This window comes from Hyaena hyaena, unplaced genomic scaffold, assembly GCF_003009895.1.
Source record: "Hyaena hyaena isolate Hyena2069 unplaced genomic scaffold, ASM300989v1 scaffold_636, whole genome shotgun sequence".
NCBI classification, from domain to species: Eukaryota; Metazoa; Chordata; class Mammalia; order Carnivora; family Hyaenidae; genus Hyaena; species Hyaena hyaena.
The window spans coordinates 751,704-767,111 of record NW_024081268.1 but is presented as its reverse complement, the minus strand read 5'-3'; positions in this window follow the sequence as shown (position 1 = coordinate 767,111).

Genomic DNA, 15,408 nt, shown 5'->3' with positions numbered 1-15,408 from the left:
GTTCCTTCCTGTGTAACCTTAAGGTCTCTCCCATGAATTCTATAGCTTATCTTACGATATCTATTATTTCCCCACATATATAAATGGTGATGTTGTTCATATGCCTTACACCTAAAGCCAGAATAAAGGCAAAACATAATGTGCTTACTATAGATACAGAAAAATAATTTGGTAAAATTAAAACTCATTATATATACATACATATAGAATAGAAAGACCTACCTTAAGCTGAAATTTGCTCTCAGAAAACAGAATTAGAAAAGCCAGCTATTACTGTCAGTGTCACAACGTTCTGGAGGTACAGACCAGCGCAATAAGGCAAGAGAAAAAAGAAGTAATAAAACTATTATTATTTACAAAACATGTAATTACTTACATAGAAAAATCAAATATATGAACCAAGGAACTATTAAAAGTAAAATTTAATTTGGTAATATTGATTGAAAAAGATCAATAAGCAAAATCAATTACATCTCTTTATGCTAGCAACAAAGCTTAAAAATAAACCTTGAAAACAATATCATTCATAAATAGTGTCAAGAACATTACATGTTTGACAATAAATTTAACAAAAGTTATGTAATCCTCTACTAAAAAATATAAAATATTACTCAGAGACATTAATGGAGGCCAAAATTAAATGGAGAAGCATGCTATTTTCATGGATTGGAAGACTCAGTATCATGAAGATGTTAATTATTCTCAGATTGGTCTATAAATTCAGTGTAATCACAACCAAATCATACAAGGCTCTGTATCTGTGTGTTGCACATTCATGAGCTTACATGTGTTTGGATGTGTAAACTAACAAACAGATTCTAAACTTTATATGTAAATGAAATGGGTCAATAATAGTCAAGAAAATTTTGAAGAAAAAAAAGCTGGAGGATTAACACTACTAGTTACAAAGAAATATTAAGTTATTGCAATGTTAGATAAGAAGGCCAATGGAACACCACAGAAGGTATAAGAAAAGAACTACCCATGCATGGTTACTTGATTTATTTTTTTTAAAAAGTGATCCTGAAGTACATTGGATCTTTTCAATAAATGGTGTCATCAATTGGAAAAAATGAGTTTTAACAAATCTATTTTAGAGGTATGATTGCCCTAATTCACAAGTGTATAATAGTAAAATTTCTAAGAGATATCAAAGGAAAAAACCTTATGTCTGCAGTAGGGGAAAATTTCTTGAACATCAAATTGAAAGAATGAACCATCAAGAGAAAAATTGGCAAGTTGCATTACATTTAAATGAAGATGTTTCTGTTTACCACAAGAAAAAATTAAGAGTGAAATGCCCAACAAATAAATGTTTAAAAAGTTTCTAATACAAATATCTGATATACTGCTAGTATCCAGATATATGAAACACAGTGAAATATGAAAATGAAAGATGATCAACAGAAATATGAGCAAAAGACTTGAATAGACACCTCCCAAACTCCAAATAGCCAGTAAGAAAGTTCTCAGCCTCATTATTTATTGGAAAATATAAATAAAGTCACAAGATACTGTAATACACCTAACATACTTATAACACTTACATGCTCACATATTGTTGACTATGTGCCGGGTAATATTCTTAATGATTTACATATATTTAGTTAATTAATATGCACAATAATGTACTATTATTATCATCCCTATATTTCAGAGAAGGGAATGAAGCCAGAAAAGGGGTAAGAAATCAAACATAAATTGAGTAAGACCTTTAAAATCTATATAATCTTTTTTCAAGAGTAATAAACAAGATTTAACAACTCTAAAATATCTCCTATTTTTAGGTTGAAAGATATGAAATATATATATATATATATATATATAATTTTTTTAATAGGCTTCATGTCCAGTACAGAGCCCAATGCAGGCCTTGAACTCATGACTCTGAGATCTAGACCTGAGTTGAGATCAAGAGTTGGATGCTTAACTGACTGACCCACCCAGGCCCCCTGATATGAAATATATTTTTTCTGAGGATTAATATAGAGTTTTCATGCAATTCAAATTAAAACCTCACAGTTTTGTTTTATTTTGCTGGAAAATGATAAAAGTCATCTTAATATTAATAAGAAAGAAAAGAAATCATTAGAACAACCATGAAAAGTATGAAATGATGTGTGAATGACTTAATCATGAAGAACTTGAATTATGAGATATCAGAGAATTCTATAAGACCGAATTTATAGTACTCAGGATAGACAAATGACTAGACTAGAAGAGAAAATGTACAAATAGAGACTTTAGTAAGACTATGGTAGGCAGAATCTAAGGTCTCCCTCAAATTTCCAATCTCCAAATATACACACCCTGTATATTCCCCTCCCACTGAGTATAAGCAAGACTTGTGAAAATGCCAAGATTTCATTCCCATGACTTGGTTACATTATATGGGAAAGGGACTTTTCAAATGTAACTAAAATTCTTAATCAGTTGATATTGAGTTAAAATCAAAGGGGACATTATCATCTGTGAGTCTGACCTTTCAGGACTACTCTGCTGGGAGAGATTGGAAGTGGGAAAGATTATCTTGCTGCCCTGGAAGAATCAAACAGACATGTTGGCAACTGCCTATTGAGGAGACACATGTCAAGAACCTGAGAATGGCTTTTTAGGAGTTTAGAACAACCCGCAGGTGACAGCTAGCAAGAAAATGGTGACCTGTTTTATAAATATAAAGAATTAAATTCTGTCTAAATCAATGAGCAGAGAGAAGGATTCCATTTCTCAAATGACATCAAGACCCCAGCCAACACGTTAATTATAGCCTGATGAGACCCTAAGAAGAGTAGTTGCTAATTTCATGCATGGACTCCTGACTCACAGAAACTTTAACATAATAAATATGCATTATTTAAGCTGCTAAATTGTTCATAATTTGCTATGAAGCAATAAGAACCTAACACAATGACAAAACTGATATTTCAATACAATGTAAAAAGGTTTTTTGTTTAGTAAGTTGTACTGGAAGAAGATCATATCTGAAAAAAATATAAAATTTGATTCTTATCTCATATGTTTAAAATATATTTAAAATATTATAATAAAATGTGTAAAAAAATACAAAAAAAAAAACACTCTCTGGACAATTTGCTGGGGAAACATTTTTAACCAAAAGAGAAAACCCAGAATCTACAAAAAGGAAAAAAAGGGGCACCTGGGTGGCTCAACTGGTTAAGTTTCTGACTCTTGATTTCAGCTCAGGTCATGATCTCATGGTCTTAAGATCAAGCCTCATGTCAGGCTCCATGCATGGAGCCTGCTTAAGATTCTCTTTCTCCTTCATCCTCTTCCCCTCCCCTGCTCATGCTTTCACTAAAGAAAGAAAAAGAAAGAAAGAAAGAAAGAAAGAAAGAAAGAAAGAAAGAAAGAAAGAAAGAAAGAAAGAAAGAAAGAAAAGTAAAGAAAAGAAAGAGTTGAATTTATCCAAATAAATGTATCAAATCTTTGCATGGCAAAAGTCATGATCAAATTAATAGACAAGATCAGATTTGGAAAAATATTACAAAACATAGTATCAAAATATAATAAGTAAATATATATTGAACTCATAAGCTAACAAGAAAAGGACAGAACCTAATAGAAAACGAACAAAGGAAAAGGAATAATTAGCAGAATAACAGCAAATACAACAAACATTCTAACTCACTACAAATCAGGGAAACAAAAATAAGGAAACAGATATTACAAAAGAAAATCTTTTTAAACATAAGACCTAATACTTATAAGGATATAAGGAAAAACTTATTTTCACTGGTAGAAATGTAGATTGTTCTAATAATATGGAAAAACTAAACTGGTAACATCTCTTGAAACCTCGGAACAGAACAAGCTTACTCTTGAGAAATTAACTTTAAAAAATAAAAGCATCCACGTGTAAACATACAAGTAATCAAAGGATATGAGTGGTTGATTTTTACTAATGTGCTATTTATTTTGATTTTTTTACAACTGACTTGTATTACTGTTACAATTTGGAAAGCTGTGAGTAAGGAATATCATTAGAAAAAGGAGAAGAAGAGTAGCTGATATTTATATAGTACTTAATATGTGCTAGCTACTATAAACATTTTATATATAAATATATATTAATTCATCTTTTCAAACATCTTAGAAGGTAAGTACTAACATTACTTTGAAATATGAGTTGTTCAAGAACATACAACTAACTTCTAGAGAATATGGACCCAGGAAGAAAGTCTGATTTCAAAATCTTTACTCTTAACCAAAATCTACACACTATTGTACTACAAGCAAAAGATGGGAAATGAGTTCTTTAAGAAACCCCAAAACAGAATGTTAGAGCCTAGAATGGTAGTTGATATGTTTTAGTGTAAATATCTTGTGACACATTAAACTCCAACAGGCAGGAGATTTGAAGACAGACATCTGTGTTACAAATATGAAATGTCAAAGATGATTTCTAAAATGAACTTTCAGGGACACATGGGTAATTCAGTTCATTAAGCATCCTATTCTTGATCTCTGCTCAGGTTGTGATCTAATGGTTGGTGGGGTCAAGCCCCACAGTGGGCTCTGCAATGACGGTGTGGAGTCTGCTTCGGATTCTCTCTCTTCCGTCCCCATGCATGCTCGCACTCTCTAGTGCTCTCAGAATAAATTTTTTTTTTTTTAAATGAACTTGAAGTTCCCAAAAGTATACTGCATCCATGTCAAGAAGACCAAACCAAAAATTAATAACTCTTAGTACAAATCCCTGGAATCATGCTGAAGTTAATTTGGCTATCCCTCTTATTTTAGGAAACAGAGAGCTGAGATTAATGTCCAGCTGAGATGGGTTTCTTATAAATGTACTTGCTGTCAACTTTTCCAGATGGAAAATTGGAATAAATACACACAAACTGAACACAATAAAACAAAGAGAATCTCTTACAATTTATCAGACTTGAAATATTTGGTAAACAAAATTTAGAGCATCTCTTCAAAATTACATGTAATCATGAACTGTAGGAAAGAAATGGAGAGTGTGAAATCTGTGTGGACTTAAATCATGACACCTCCCTCAAAATATAATTAAGCATAATATCTTGAAATAAAATTTCAACACAGCATCAAATCTTTGATCATTACTTAATGCCAAGGGATGCTTTTCTTTATTAAAAATGATTACTCAGGCATGACTTAAATAATTTATGTAGGAACAAGTATAAACCAAAGTTAAATCCCATAGATGTTTGTATGTCCTTCCATGTTAATGTTATGGGAAGAGAAACAAGCTAAAAAATATTTAAAATCCTATTCTAACCTACTGCTCAATTTTCCCTCTTAATAATAGTTAGAAGAAATTCTGTACCACATTTCATGCTAGCTGTATTTTTAAGACAAGCATTGAAACTTTATCTGTTCTCTCTGGGGTATCCTTAGGCCCTCTCATGGAAATATAAGAAAGAAATTCCTAGAGGGATAGTTAGCACCAAATTCTGTTCATATATACATCATTACCTTTTTCTAAGTGCATTCTTCTAATTGGCTTTGGTACTGGACTTTAATGAATGAATTCATTTCTTTCTAAGGAAATGAAATAATTGTTCCCTTGACTAAGAGCAATCTGACATCTGTTTCACTACTTAATGTAACTGATATTTAGAAATTATTAAGTTTGGTAATTTTTGTACCATTAGTAAGTGACCATCAAACCACAACAGAGGAAAATGCCCACTTGTCAACAATTTGATCATTCCTTTCTGGTAGAATGTCTTGTCTCTGCTTAGGGTTACTTAATTGTAGTTACAGAAGAGCCAAGCTCAGCAGGAAGAGAACTCTTCACAATTCCAAAGAAATTCAGCCCAATCTTTTTAGCTGTGACATGTGTTTCAATTAACACCAATTACCACAGAAGCAATTGGTGAATAGGGAAGTGATTATCAGTGCATAATGATTGTTATGTTGGATCATGTGGGATTTTTTTCATATGTAAGGAAAACAGAAGAGAGGGAATAGAATTAGAACCTTTATCAGGAAAGGAAATATCCCTCAGCCTGGCTGCTGCAGACAGGAGGCATTTTATCTGTATTTTAATAGCTCCTTCCCAGAGGTCTCCCAACAGCCTCAAAGGATTTTCCTGTGCTCACAGCTCCATCTGTGCCCAACTTCTCCCAATGGCCATAAGCCAATATTTCCAATCAATTGCATTTGAGAATTTTTTCATCCCTTGAGCACCCAACTGTCCACACTGTCCAAATTATCTTCAAAGCCCCGATTATTGTCTCTTCATATAAAAAAATATGGATATAAAAAAAAATATAATCCCTCTATTGCTAAAAGACCTCTAATGGGGAACTAATCATTAGAGTTTATTTATTATAAAGAGATAATATAGTAATATTCACTAAAACAAAAATTGTGCTTCTTTCAGAGGGCTATGTATAAAAATGATCACTCAGGAGACATTTGCCATCAAATAATTTGCTTTATTTAATGAGGTAAGGCCTATATTTAACCGCAAAGAATATACTAGAAATATATAGTACTGTGGATACATTGCTTTCTAAGTTTTAGTCTGATGGCTGACATATATGCCAGATACTAGAATGTGATCTATAGCACACGATCACCAAGGCAGGCTTGGATCCTCAATGGGCTCTGGCCATCTTAAACAACATATATTTTGGGAGGTGGTATAAAATGGTGATCAATCATTGGCCATTTCTCCCAAAATTAATCCCTCCTCTAGATCAAGACTCCAGACCTCACAGAAAATTTTGCTACTCTGATATAAGACAGCTGTTCTCAAAAGGAGAGAATCAAAGTAAAATGAGAAGGTGAAACTTGAAAAATAGGCACCAAAAAGCCTAGCCCACATCAAAAACAAAATATTTGGAATAAAAAAGAAAATAAGGGGAGAGTATATGGTATTAAATCTTCTTACATGTGGAAGACTGATTTAGGTTATTAACACTCAAAAACAGGGTTTTTTTAAACTAAAACTATTGCTATCAGTTAGTAAATAAGGGCATCTTCTCATTTCTCCATAATCCCTTCCCACTTAATGACTAATTAAATTTTTCTAAAGGAAAATGTAAATCAGAGTAAAAGTAGGTATATTGAGAAATATTTATAAATACATATATATGTACATATATGTTCAAACTTATTTTTTTAAAAAGGAGTTATTTACCAATATTGATCTTTAAGATAGAATTTAGAAATAACAGTGAAGTTGGGTGCTAAGCTCTTTATATCATAAGGGTATTAGGTTCTGTCTACAATTACAGATAAGTTCCTGCAAGTCAACCATAAATTGTCCTGTGTAGGATAAAGATGATTTATGAGCCAAAACTTTTAGCTTGTCAGAGACTACATCTTGACAACCCAAAATTTAATACTTACTTGAATGTTAGTTAAGACTTGCCTTAGGTATATGAATTGTTGGGTCTTAACATCACTATGGGAGATGATTTAAATGAGTAGTAATTTAAATCTTAATATCAAATGTAGGCTTCTGCCTTTTATGTATCAAAACTACATCTAATTGATTAGATCTAACGTCAAGCATACCTCCCCCAGAAGGTGTATCTTATAAGCCACTTCTATCTTGGAATATGATGAGAAACTTCTCCAATGCTCAAAAATACATGCGAACAGAAAGTTGGATAGACTGGGTGGTCATGGGGTGGGGAGAGGAGAACAGTGAGTGGTAATAACATAAGGTAGAGGGCATTCTTTTTTTTTTTTTTTAGTCAAAACTAACAGACCCCAGAGGCGAGAGATATATTGAGCAGATCTTTATTTCACTATTCCATGAACTTTTCTGTTCTCTGGTTGAAGTGATTGGAAAATGCTAGGAAATGAAGGAAAACAATGAACTGGTAACAAAGCTGTTTTTATTTGTCCTCTGTCCCTAAATATACTTGGGGGAAAACAGAAAAATTAAGAAATATTAACTGTATCTTTGAAATTCAAATGATGAAATTCTACTCCTATTAAAAAAAAAAAAAGCTATCTGTGAAAGAGGGATTCTCCTCCTTAATACATTCCATTGCTATTAATATAGCATATCTTCTCTTATTGGATTAGTATACCCCATGAATTGTTAGCTGCTTAATGCATAAAAAGTGCTGGACAGGACCTCTGAAATATAAATTAAGGAATGTTTAAATATAGTTTACTGCTTGGTAACATAGGAAAATGATGACTAAAAAGAGGACAAAAATCCCCTCAATTTCTGCAAAATAAAACAGGACAAAAGGAGATTGCATGCCTTTTCAGAGGGTGGGGAGAGCCCAATAATTTAAATTAATGATGCGAATAAACAGAGAATGAGCCATATGTGTTATGGCATTTGCATCTCTAGTATGGGCAGAAGCCAAGTCTGTGATGAGACTTTGCCAGTCCCTGTTATGGTCTGGAGCCCACGTGATCCCTCTCAGTACCACATCCTTCCCCACACTGCCCAGAATGCTCTTAGTGGCTACCAGAACAGACTGGTCTTCACTTTTCTGAATATTTCTCGACATGCCCTGCACGCTACTAATATAGCCACCCAGAAACTGATAAGCTGATTGTATCAGTTATATTGGGCAGCACAGAACTTAGAAGAGTCAAAACAATTTTGAAAAAGAAGACAAAAACTGGAAGAATCACTACTTTATTTCAAATGCATAGTAATCAAAACTTGGAGTTGGCAAAAGAACAAACATAGGAGATCAATGGAACAGAACTGACAGACAGAAAGAGACCTACACGTATATGGTCAAATAATGTGTGACAAAGGTGCAGTGTAATTTAATGGAGAAAGAATAGTCTTTTCAACAAATAGGACATACATCCCCCCCCCACCATCCTAAAAATGAACTTCAACCTTTATGTCACACCACATGTAAAGAATAACTCCAAATGGATCATAGACCTAAGTATAAAATCTGAAGCTATAAAATTTTTATTAAAAAAACACAAAAGAAAAATTTTATAATCTTTCGACAAATGTTTCTTACTGCATGCTTTGGTTATTATGCCTACTTATTAGAATATAGTGAATATAATTAGCTGCTTGACCAAACATAAGCCTAGATACTGCTATAAAGATATTTTTAGATGTGATTGACATTTATAATCAGTTGATTTTAAGATTATTCTCCACAATATGGGCAAGCCTCAACCAATCAATTGAAGGCCTTAAAAGCACTGGCTAAGGGTCCTGAAAAAGTTCTGCCTCCAGACTGCAACATAGAAATTCAGAGTTTCCAGCCTTCAGAGGCAAGATTGTAACACCAACTCTTTTTTTTTTTTTAGTGTGGTTTAATGTATATATAAATATATGAGATCTACCCTCTTAACAAATTTTTAAGTGAATAGTAGGTATTGTTAATTATAAGTACAATATTGCACAGTAGGTCTCTAGAACTTTTTCATCTTGTAGTACTGAAATTTTATATTCATTTAACAACTCCCCATTTCCTCCTCCCCCAGGTCCTGGCAATCATTCTACTTTGTACAAAACCAAAGTACAAACCATTCTACTTTGTGCTTCTATGAGTTTGACTATTTCAGATATCTATACAAGTGGAATCACACAGCATTTGCCCTAGTGTGACTAGCTTATTTCATTTAGCATTATGTTCTCAAAGTTCACCCATTTTGTACCAAAAGACAGGATTTCCTTCTTTTTTATGGCATACTAATATTTCAATATGTGTATATACCACATTTTCTTTATCCATTCATCCACCAATGGATATTTAGCTTGTTTTCACCTCTTAGCTACTGTGAATAACATTGCAATGAACATGGGTGTTCTTGAATCCATATCTCTTGAATCTGTTACCAGCCCTCATACTCACAATCATGTGACCCAACTCCTTAAATCTCTCTGTCTTCCTTCTTCCCTCTTCCCTGCCTTCCTTTCCTCTCTTAAAATATTTTCTTGGTTGTCTGGAAAAGCCTGATTAATAGAGCAAGGAAATGAAAAGACAAATCACAGAACAGGAGAAAACTTTTGCAAACACAAATCTGGCAAAATACATCTATTGAATACACATAAAGAATTTTTAATATTCAATAGTAAGAAGAGAAGCAACCTAGTAGGCAAAATGTGACATTCGAACAGACATTTCACTCAAGAATATATATAAATGGCCAATATGAATTTCAAATAAGCACATGAAAAAGTACTCATCATAAACATTAGGTAAACAAATTAAAATCACAATTAGATAAATTTCTGCATCTACTACAATGGCTTAAATTTAGATCTGACTGTACTAAGATAAAGACTTGAAGGAACTGGAGCTCTTACATAATGTTTTTGGTAATGAAAATGGCAAGGTCACTTATAATATAAACACATACCCACCATATGACCCAGTAATCCGACTCTTACCAAAGGAATTAAAAACATATGTCTACACAATGACTGGTAAATAAATGTTTTAGCATTTTTATCTATAATGACTCAAAACTGGAAGCATCCCAAATATCTGTTAACTGGTAGATAGGTAAATGAATTGTGTTATATATATCTACACAATAAAATACTACTTAGCAATAAAAAGCAATGAACTACGGATATATGCAACAACTTGGATCAATTTCAAAAGGATTGTACTGAATGAAATTTAAAAAGGCACAGAAGCCTACATACTAAATGACTCCACACTGATGACATTCTGGAAAAGAAAAAATCACTGATAAATAAATCAGACCAAGGAGGGGATTTTGGTATAATGGAAAGATTCTTTACTTTAAATGTGGTGGTTATTACTCCTCTATATGTGTTTGTCAAAACCCATCAAGCTATACAATTAAAAGTTATAAATCTTACCTTAAAATTATACTTTAATAAATCTGACTTTAAAATAAAGCATGAAGAAGGGTCTGACTTGTCACAAAATTTCTCAAATGTGGCTCCAAGTAAAGGCTAAAATTGAAGTTAGGAGCAATTCCAAATGCTGTGTGGTCTTAGTGATGTTAAATATTAGAGAGGGTTCTTCCTAGAGATAGAATATTATAGCATTGAAATTCAATTGTTTATAAAACTAAAAATCAATCTGATCAGAAATTTGGAAGCTTACTATTCTACCTCATATTCATCTTTAATACCTTGATAGTTTTAGACAAAGAAAATTTTTAAGCTCAAATAACATGTGACAACTTCTAACATTAATTCCAAAAAAACTGATATTCACAGAAAATAAATCTTAGAAATACTCATGTAGAAAGAATAAGAGAGATTAGATATAATATACAGATTTTTTACTGAAAGTAGATAAAAGCTAATATCAAAGTACAACAATAGAGATTTGTTCAACTTTTAATGTTCTTTGCACAAATTATTAGGTAGAAAGAGATAAACAACAGAAAAATTAGTATGTAAGGAAATCACTATTGAAAAGAGAACTTTGATGATATTTAAGGTGTACAAATAAATATTACCTTGTTTTCCCTGCTCTTTTAGTAATGGAAATATTTATTTTGCCTTATTTTAAAATGTAATCATATTACTGTGTAAATTTAGGATTTATCTCACTATAAGTACAATCTCAACCCTATATTTCCTTACAAATTTATGCTACCTGTTTTTTCTATAATATGTTTAAAATTGATTTTAATAAAACTTCCAAAATAAATTTTTAAAAATTTTCATCATTCAGTTTTAATTCATTTAAATGGCTTGAATTAAATATAATGCAAAATAAGCAAAACCAGCTCCAACTTTTGATTTTTCCATCTGGTAGATGCCACGACCATAATTCTAATCATTTTAATGTTGTTGTTTGGGTTCTCCTTTCAAAGGTACCTAAAATCTGAGGGTTTCCCCCAACCAATACTCCATACGCACATTTTTCTCATCCTCACTGCCTTGGTCCCGATTCAAGTCCTTACTAACTCTTAACTGGAAAAGAAATCACCCTGTCTATTCTTCTTGGTGACTCTTACTCTGTTATTGAACATCTTCCATCTTTCTGATCTTTTTTTTCATCTACTTAAAAATCACTTATGGTTAATTCTTGAAGAAATCAAATTGAAATTGCTCTGGATGTTATACAAAGCCCTTACCAATGCATCTCCATACAGTTTTTAACTGCAGCTTTCCTTTCCCATGACTACCTGATATCTTAGTATTCTCAAGTCACCATAATAAAACACACATAGTGGGTAGCTTAATTTACAGACATTAATTCTCATGGTTTTATAGGATGGGAAGTCCAAAATCAAGGTGCCAGCCAATTTGGTTTCTGAAGAAACCTCTTCCTGGCTTTTGTCTAAATGATGGGGGGAAATGGAGGATGTTGGTGGTGGTGTAAAGAAGAGAGAAGGAAAGAGTCAGACAGACAGAATGAGGGCTAGCTCTTCGGTGTTCTTTGTAAGGACACTAATCCTATTGGATCAGAGCCTAACCCTTGTGACTTCATTTAACCTTAATTATCTCCTTACAGGCCTTACCTCCAAATACAGTCATATTGGGAATTAGAATTTCAGCATGTAAATTTTGAGGGAACACAATTCAATCCACAGCACCTGGAAATCCATTTTAAGTTCTAACCACAGTTTACTGTATGTCACTCAGTTATAGATTTTAAATTTCAGCCTGACTAGATTTCAGCTCATTTATCTTTGAAGTAAGGGGTTCTCTAGGGTCTTCTATGCTTTTTTTTTCAAGCCCAGCTAAAATCCTTATAATTGTTTTAAATCTGAGTTCAGAAGGGGCGTCTGGGTGGCTTAGTTGGTTAAGCGTCCGACTTTCGCTTAGGTCATGATCTCGCGGTTCGTGGGTTCGAGCCCCGCGTCGGGCTCTGTGCTGACTGCCAGCTCAGAGCCTGGAGCCTGTTTCAGAGTCTGTCATTCCCTCTCTCTCTGTCCCTCCCCTGCTCACACTGTCTCTCTCTCTCTCTCTCTCCTAGAAATAAATAAAACATTTAAAAAAAAATATTTGAGTTCAGACATCTTACTTACTTATATCTCTATTGATTAAATTCCTGGTTGTCACTTCTTCTTTTGTGGTGAATTCCTCCATCTTGTCATTCTGGAAGAAGAAAATAATAAATTAAATTAAGTTTTAAAAAATCAAATAAGGGTAGCTAAATTCTAGGTGTGATTTTGGTCGTCTTGTTAAGAGAAGCTTGATAGAAAAAGGAAAAAAGAGAAAAAATATTTTTAATGAAAAAAATAAGAAAATAAAACATAGCAAAAAAAAGAAAATTTGCTCTTTTTTGTATCTAGGGAAGAAAAACAATAAAAACAAAAACAGAAGCAAAAAAAAAAAAAAACAGAACAAAAACCCAAATGAAGCTAGATCCAGTCTCCCCCAGAGTTGAAACTGCAGCACTCTATGATCAGTAGACTAAGCTCTTGGAAGGGATTTGTGCTGGTCTTCTAAGGGAGGGGCCTCTGCTCTGATTCTCAGGCCATTTGGCCCTAGTGAAGATGTGCCTGGAGGGTGCAGGTGGGTGGGGATCTGTTCTCCATTTGGTGGTGGTGTTTAGCTCACTGGGGTTGATCAATGCTGGTGGGTTAATGGTGAAAATGGCTTCACTCGACTCTCTAGTTTCTGGAAGTGGGAAGTTTGCACCCTCACAGAGGCACAATCAACCATCCCTCTTGTGTCTCCAGCTTCTGTCTGCTCCCCACTCTTCCCCCGTATGTGTTCAAGCTGCCCACTTGCCAGGCAGTGACTCCCTCCAGAGTTTTCTCTCAGGTGCAGCTATGGTTCAAAACCCAACTCCACAGAACCCAATAGCTTATATCCATGCTGATCTTTTCGGTGTGGGTCTTGCCGTTCTGTCGCCTATACCAGCTTGTCCCAGAAAACATTCTTGCAACCATACAGTGGCAGCAGCTCAGAGTTTATGTAAGTTTTGACACACAGCCTGCACCAGGGTTTGCAGTCCTCAGCTGGGGTCTTTGTTCCTATACTGGTTAACAGGACAGCCCTAGGGTGCCCACAGTTTCTTCTGACCTAGGGGAGACTGTATCATCTTTACAAAATGCACTCCAAGCAGGGGAACCACTTCCCCCACTGCCAGGCCCCGCCCTCAGAAACTTCAGACTCTGTGCTCTATTGTTTAGAAAAAACAAAAACAAAAACAAACAAACAGACAAAAAACCCTAGTGGTATTGAAACCCTCTCATTTTGCCCCATCAGTGGCTTTGGGGAACAGTTGTCTTGTGCAATCTCCTGCACGTGTTTTCCCTCTTTCTCTCTAGCAACTTCCAGGGGAAGTGCTTTCCCTGTGTGAACTGGATGTGCTGCTCAATCTCCCCTTTTCCTCTCTCAGCGAAAAGGACGCCCTCCCCTCTGCAGTACTGTGGCTCTTCTCTCCCCTAATTCACCTCCCCACACGGTGTATCTGCCACATTCTCTCCCTTAAATTATGCACATTGTTCTGTTAACCCTCAGGTCAATATTCTCGGTGCTCAAAATGGCTTGATGCTGCTCTAGCTGTGTTCAAGGCATGAGACAAGCCCAGGTCCCCTTACTACTATAGCTCCTCACTCCTATCCATCTTTAACAGTCCTGCTTAAATGATCGGGCAGTCAAGACACTTGGGTCTTTTTTTCTAATTTTGTCAATAAACTGGCAGAGCAAATTGAGCAAGTTACTTAACATTTCTGCTATTTTGTTATTTTTTGAATGAGAGTGTTGGACTAGATCGTTTCCAAGCTCCTGTTAGTCTATGAGTTTATGATTCTGCACAAAGTTTTCCCAGACAGTCCTCATAGGCTTTATCTTTGTTGTCTTCGACTTCACTATAATCCCCCCATTTTAGATCCAGCCTATTGTTCTCTGTATCCATTTTAGCTGTTCTATATCTTGTGTGGATTTTGTGAATTCCTTGTAGGTGCATTCCTCTAAGGCACATTGCTTTCTTGGGGCTCCTTCCCTCAAAATATCAACACATGTTGAATTATTTTTAGTTCTTTGAGTAAATGTTAACTCATAAATGAAGGCCAGAAACTATGGACAAAATTAGATAAGTTATCACTTAATACTGTTATGTTATAATAATGCCAATCACAGGTGACGGGATTATTTAAAGATGTTATGAATGGAGTAGATAATGAGAGAGAGAGAGAGAGAGAGAGCCAATTTCTCAATTTTCCAGATGATGGCATAGGAATACAATTATAAAAATGACACCACTCAAAATAGCAATAGAGCTAAAATGAAGTCTGAAGTATCCTTCCCATTGCTTTTTCCAATAAAACTTTTGTTTTACTTTTGCCTGTTGAGGAATTGAGTGTACTCACTTAATGAAATACATATAATAGTTATAACACATATATAGTTGAAAGATTATTTTGCATATCATTGACTGAACTCTATATAGTGAAGTATAAAATTAAACTCTATCTGTAAGAACATAATTTAAAAAAAAAGAAAAGAAAAATCAGAGGTGCTGTATGGCTCAGTGAATTTAGTGTATGACTCAGTTTCAGCCCAGGTCATGA